The sequence below is a fragment of the Tenrec ecaudatus genome, chromosome 8 (assembly GCF_050624435.1).
Source record: "Tenrec ecaudatus isolate mTenEca1 chromosome 8, mTenEca1.hap1, whole genome shotgun sequence".
Taxonomy (NCBI): domain Eukaryota; kingdom Metazoa; phylum Chordata; class Mammalia; order Afrosoricida; family Tenrecidae; genus Tenrec; species Tenrec ecaudatus.
Genome location: NC_134537.1, coordinates 54,378,367 through 54,384,585, shown reverse-complemented (window position 1 = coordinate 54,384,585; position 6,219 = coordinate 54,378,367). Strand labels below are relative to the sequence as shown.

Genomic DNA, 6,219 nt, shown 5'->3' with positions numbered 1-6,219 from the left:
GAAGTGTCTGTATTCCCATTCCTTTCTATGTGATCCATGGTTTATCATGACACACACATTTCAGTGCATTTTGCATAACCAATAAAATACAAGTAAGCATAGTTATATTATTCTATGCTTTTGACCGATACATCTCATGTCAGCATTGATAGAGTCCACTCCGCATCCTCTTCTAAATCCAGCTTAGATTTCTGGTAGCTGCCCCTTGATGCACTGCTACAAGAAATTTTGCACTATCCAGGAAAATTTCATTGGAATGTCATATTAATGATCTTATTCCATAATTTTAGCATGTTGTCACCCTCCTTTGCAATGGGCATAGAGAAGGTTGGTCAGGTAGGTCACCCAAATGTATTGGCCTAGATTAGTAAGTGCTTTCAGTGTGCATTGAGTCGAGACATTTCTCTTAGTAGCCTGCCCTTTGCCTACTGCCACCAAATGGACTCCAAATCACAGTGACCCTCCATAGTTGCCAACTGTGTCCATTACAGAAGCAGATAGCGGTGTCTTTCTCCTGTAAAGTGACTCAGCCCACTGGTGTTGGGTCTGTTTGATGACTCGCAGCAACTCTCTAAAAAAATCCCTGTCATCGAGTCAATGTCATAGTGACCCAATAGAATAGGGTAGAACTGCCCCTTTGGGTTTCTGAGACTGAAACTCCAGCCCCATCTCTCTCCCACAGAAAGGCTGGTGGCTCTCAACTGCAGACCTTAAAATGTAGCCCAGTGCATAACCGCTACACCAGCAGACTGCTAACTCTTGTGGCAATGTCTGCTAAGCTTTCAACTCATAACTAAACAGGTGACAAGTCCTTGATGGCAGAGTGGGATGCATAGGACAGGGTAAATTTGCCTTCTAGTTTGATAGGAACAGAGTTAAACTGCCATTCTGGGCTTCAAACTCCTGACCTCCTGGTTAGCAGTTGAAATGTATCCCACTATGCCATCAGATAATTGTCAGAACTTTAGTTATGGGTCCAAAGCTTAACAGATAATACTACCAGAGCCAGAAGTCTGAATTCAGAGTACTGGCTCTAAGGAAAGGCTTTCTGTGTTTGTGGAGAGCATCCTGGTCTACTTGGTTAATGCTTCCTTGTACCTTGGAGATAGGTGATTTGGCTGTGTTTCGTTCCATCCTCCTTTGCTCCACTGTTTAATTTTTTATAACTCAAAAAAGATTGACTGGAGATAAGCTATCTACACCTATCCTACCTTATTAACATAACAAAGAACATCCATTCTCAAATAAGAATATAACCACAGACATAGAGGCTAGCTTCTATAAAACCTGTTTTTGAGGGACATAATTCAGCTGGTAGCAGTAATATTTAAGATTGATTTATGTTATAAATAGGATTTATTTATAAATATCTTGTGAATGTGTTGCCATTACATAACTAGCAACTATAAGGTGAGCAACTACACTGAATGGTCAAGATAGCTAAAGGCTATCAAGATAGCTTAAGAGCTCTTTTGCTCTCCAGGATAGTTTCTCAAGACTATTGATTTTATCTGTAATAGTCTTCACCTTTCAAGAGCCATTTAGTAATACATTGATGTGAATGCAAAAGTAATAACAAAGAAGTTAAAGATAAGTAATTTTAAGAATAGAGGCAAATAATTTGCTCTAAATGCTTTATTTCCAATAAAATAAATATAAAACATCACTGATTAAGCAAATAATTTTGGTGGGCATAAACCAGAGTGGGCGAAAATCAAGGTCTCAGTAGGATTCCGTTACTTCTTGAAGCTCAATGGAATAATCCATTTCTTTGTTTCTCTAACTTATTTTTTGCCTATAACTTCATTCTCCATCTCCAAAGCCAGGGATATAGCAGCTGTTCTTTCTGTCTTTGCTTCCTACTGCTTCTCCCCCTGCTACAATACTTACTTCTGCCCTCTCCTTACAAGGTCCCTTGTGACTGCATAGGATCCACTCAGAAATCCTACACAATATCTTCATTCTACAGTCCTTCATTGAATCCCATCTGGAAAGTCTGTTTAACCTCATAGGTTACCAGTGGTGGACTTCAGCTAGCTTGCACCAGTCAGCAGAATTAATAGTCTACATCATTTTTGTTGTTGAATTCGGTGATAGGCTTATTGAAATGGCACTTGCAACCAGGACTCTCTCTAAGGTAGGTGCTACACAGCCACCCAATATAGAAATCACAAATTTACAGTCTTTACTTTTTTCACATTCATCTTTGCAACCACATATTCTAAGTATCCATAGTTATAAAAATTAGATGGAAGTATGCTTGTAATATTCATTTATTCACCTCATAAACCCATTAGACTTCGGATAAAATACTACATTTTTATTTCCTTGCATTTGTTACTTCAGTAAACAAACATATAACATAAAGAAAAAGTGTCAAGCAACCAGAGGGTGATATGCTGTATTTCAATTCAGCTTTGTGTTATATCCCAAATTCCCACAAGGTATCATGAGTGAATTAGGCGATTCCTGAAAGTGTTTAAAAGGCTACAATAGCAGCAAGTTCAAGAGAGGGGATTTTTCAAAAATGAAAATAATATGTTCAGAGAAGTCCCCGGTTTCGAACGTACGGAGTATTGTCTACCGGGTCCACTTCTAAAGGAATGGAATCCTACTTCCACAGTGAAAGGATGACTCAGGATAAATCACACAGCCGTTGATACTCCCAGAACAGCAAACATTATTGCAATGGAGGATGCCAATCAGAAATCAATATGGAAATATCTTAAATAATAGTGTCATTAATTTTGATAGGTTTAAGTTTTTATTATTTTATTAATATTCATTTGTTTTCTTATAATACAATCTTATTTAGAGTATCTATTTTATTGTTCTTAATTAAGTACTAGCTGTATGAAATATTTTAAAACTACCTTTGGTATATCTTTTTTTAATATTCAAAATGGTCATTAGGGCCAAGGACCAGTTATTAATTTATTTGAATCCCACTACTGATGGTGACATATTGAAAGGTTCCACATAATAGAATATGAATATTTTCATACATGATGGAGGAGGGAGATGAAATATTCAGCTGACTATATACTATAGACTGCCAGAAAAATGAACACATCTGTGAAAAACATGTAGCCAGAATTCTCCTTAGAATAAGGAATGGCAAGGATTTCCCTCTTGTATTTTGCACATAGATAAGGAAACTGTTCTTCTTAAAGTAGAGGTAGCAAAAAGAGGAAACCTTCTCAACAAGATGGATTGAAACAGTGCCTTCAACATTGGGTTCCCAAATACTGAAATTAAGTCTTGAGGATGCTGTATGTAGGTGATTATGAGTCAGAATTAATGACAAGAAAACATAGTGGGACATGTAGTGGCATTATTATTATTACTCAAAAACAAAACAAACTCAGTGCCAGTGAGTTGAAGCTGCCTCATAGTGACTCTGTAGGACAGAGAAAAAGGGCCCCTGTGAAGTTTGATACTGTGACTCTAACTCTTCCCAGGAGAAAGCTCTGTCTTTCTCCTGCCAAGCCACTGATGGACCTGCTGACCTTGAGGATCACAACCCAGCCATAATGACTAAGTCATTTTTCCTACAGTTCATGTATATAGCTAAACAAAAAAAAATCATACAACCTGCTCCTGGAATTACTTTAACAATAGTGAATAATGATCATGATATTATTGTTGTTGTTGATGGTGGCTCATGTACTTTAGAATAGCATAAGATGACCAACTTAGTTTTTCTAAAATCTTAGAACATTTTAGCCTATAGTAGAAGCAGTATAGGTTAGTTGGACAAACCCTGTTTCTAAAGACATTTAGAAAATTCTACACATAATTTTTAAAATATTTTGAAAGCAATGAAAGCATTCGGTAACTGATGAGAGAGGTGCAGGGTTGTCTGTCCTTGAAAAATTAAGTTTTAATAGATGTAATATCATTATACAAATAGAAATCTATTTGATCAAGGCAAAGCATTTGGAAACTTTGGAGTGAAAAGAGGGATCCATTGAGGGGCAAATAGCAACAAAATCATCTCTAAATTCTACCCAAACCATGGATGGACTACTAAGGGCACATACCAAGGGGACCACCTCAGAGGCAAACAAAAAGTTTCAGTTAAAATGGAAACAATTAAGTGTCAATATCATGTGCAGCCAACAGAGGTAGAAAACACAATCAAGTACATTGCTTCCTAGAATAAATTCAACACTCTCCAATGGTGTGGGGGAGAAATCCAGAATCTCATTTACTTAGGATACAATTATTGCTTAGGATACAATTACAAAGAAAAAAAGCTACTAGATGTGTTCGTCCGGGTCCATTAGAGAAATAAATCCAGTGAGACACTCATATGTATATAAGAAAGAGCTTTTTATACAAGAGCAATTGAATATTGAGAAAACATTCTAGCCCAGTCTGGATCAAGTCCACAAGTCCAATATTAGCCCATATATCCAATATCAATTTATAAATTCCTCTTCAGACCCACGCAACACATGCAATGACACCAAATGCAGTAAGATCAAAGGTCTGTGGGTAGAAAGTCTTGTGGATCCAGTGCCTGTGGAAGCATCTCAACACTGGCAGGGGTCTTCAGGTGGCTCCTTCACCTCCAGGCTTCTAGCATAGCTCCATGAGTCTTGTCCACAGATATGTGTTGCAGGATTGTGTGCATGTCCCATTTCCAAAGACCTATTTATCTCTTAGTGCCTCCAAATGAAGTCCTGATTGGCAGGCTAAACTCCACTCCTTCACTTTCAAGTCTTAAATTGACAACAGATTATGTAACTAACACACTGGATATGTAGAGAAACAAGAAAATATACAAAACCAAGAGAAACAAGGTTACTAAAAAGGAAATCTTAGTGGCAGATGGGAGCTATAGAGCAGCCATTTTAAATATGTTTAAATAATAAAAATTTATACCAAGAACACAAAAAGACAAATGGAAACACTAAAACAGAAAATCTCAACATCTAAAATGAAATCTTCATTATGTTGTCTTAATAAATAATTTGAAATAACATAAATAAATGAATATGTGAATTTGAAGATAGATACCAGAAATTACACAGCATAAAAAAGAGAAACATAACTCAATAATAATAACACTAGCTTTATAAACTGTAGAAATAGAAAACTGATGAGCATACATATACTATCAGCCCAAAGGAAGAGAGAGGACAATGTAGTAGGGGACAAAAAAAATTAAGGAAAATAATGCCTGAATATTCCCAAATATAGTGATAAATATCACCTGAAAATTTCAAGTAAGTCAGTGAACCCTAAGTGTAATAAATAAGAATAAATTATAATTAGCCCTATCATAAATTTTCTAAAATTATAATTTTGCTGAAATAAAAATTAAAGAAGAAATCTTCAATGCCCTAGAGACTAACAACACATTACATAGAAAAAAACAGTGATAGAGATGAAAGATGAATTATCAGAAATGATGATGATCAAATTATAATAAAACTGTATTTTAAAAATGCTAAATATAGGAAGAAGAGGAGGACGAGGAGAAGAGGTAAATAAAAGAAAATGCCAATCTAGACATCTATAGCCAGTGGAAAATACCCTGGAAAAATTAAGATAATTACATTTTAGATTTTGTTTTAAAATTAGACCACTTTTACCAATAGATAAAATTATAAAAATTCTAAAATAAAATTCTTCAGATGTAAATGAAATCTTACCAGATGATAATATAGAGCTATATGAAGAAATGTAAAGTACCACAATTAAAAATAATTAGGTAAATACAAAAAGACTACAAGTAGGCATTTTCCTCATCATTTATTTTTATTTTTTTAATTATTTTTTTTTACTTGTAGCAAGGGTTACTATCAAACTCCACTCATTGAGCCTGAGACCCTTGTGGTGTTAGCGAAAACCTTGCCCATCATGTAGCACACTACCTACACTTGCGAGTTCATTAGCCAGCCAGTGGCCTCAACTCCAAGCTCTAACAATGTGCACCCTCATCATTTATTTAGAAGTCCTATTACAAGTCAAAGCAAAATTAACAATGTTTTTATACATGACATATTTTAAAACTAAAATAAAAAAATTATGCTGGAAGTTCCGAGCCAATGTAATACGGCAAGACATTGACATAGTGTTTGGCATGAGAGAAGTCAAAATGTCTTGATTTAAACCCTTGATGTGATTATCTACAAAGAAACGTTTAAAGAATTATCAAATAATTGTGAAGCTAATAAGGTTACATATGTGAGATTATTATACAAATAG

At 35.4% G+C, this 6,219-nt stretch overlaps 1 non-coding gene across 1 annotated transcript; it reads right to left on the bottom strand.

The window, feature by feature from the left end:
* Window positions 1-5,793: 5,793 nt before the first annotated feature.
* On the bottom strand, window positions 5,794-5,947 carry LOC142455778 (small nucleolar RNA SNORA62/SNORA6 family). Its single transcript, XR_012785908.1, has one exon. It is a non-coding gene; the product is annotated as a small nucleolar RNA SNORA62/SNORA6 family (small nucleolar RNA).
* Window positions 5,948-6,219: the final 272 nt, after the last annotated feature.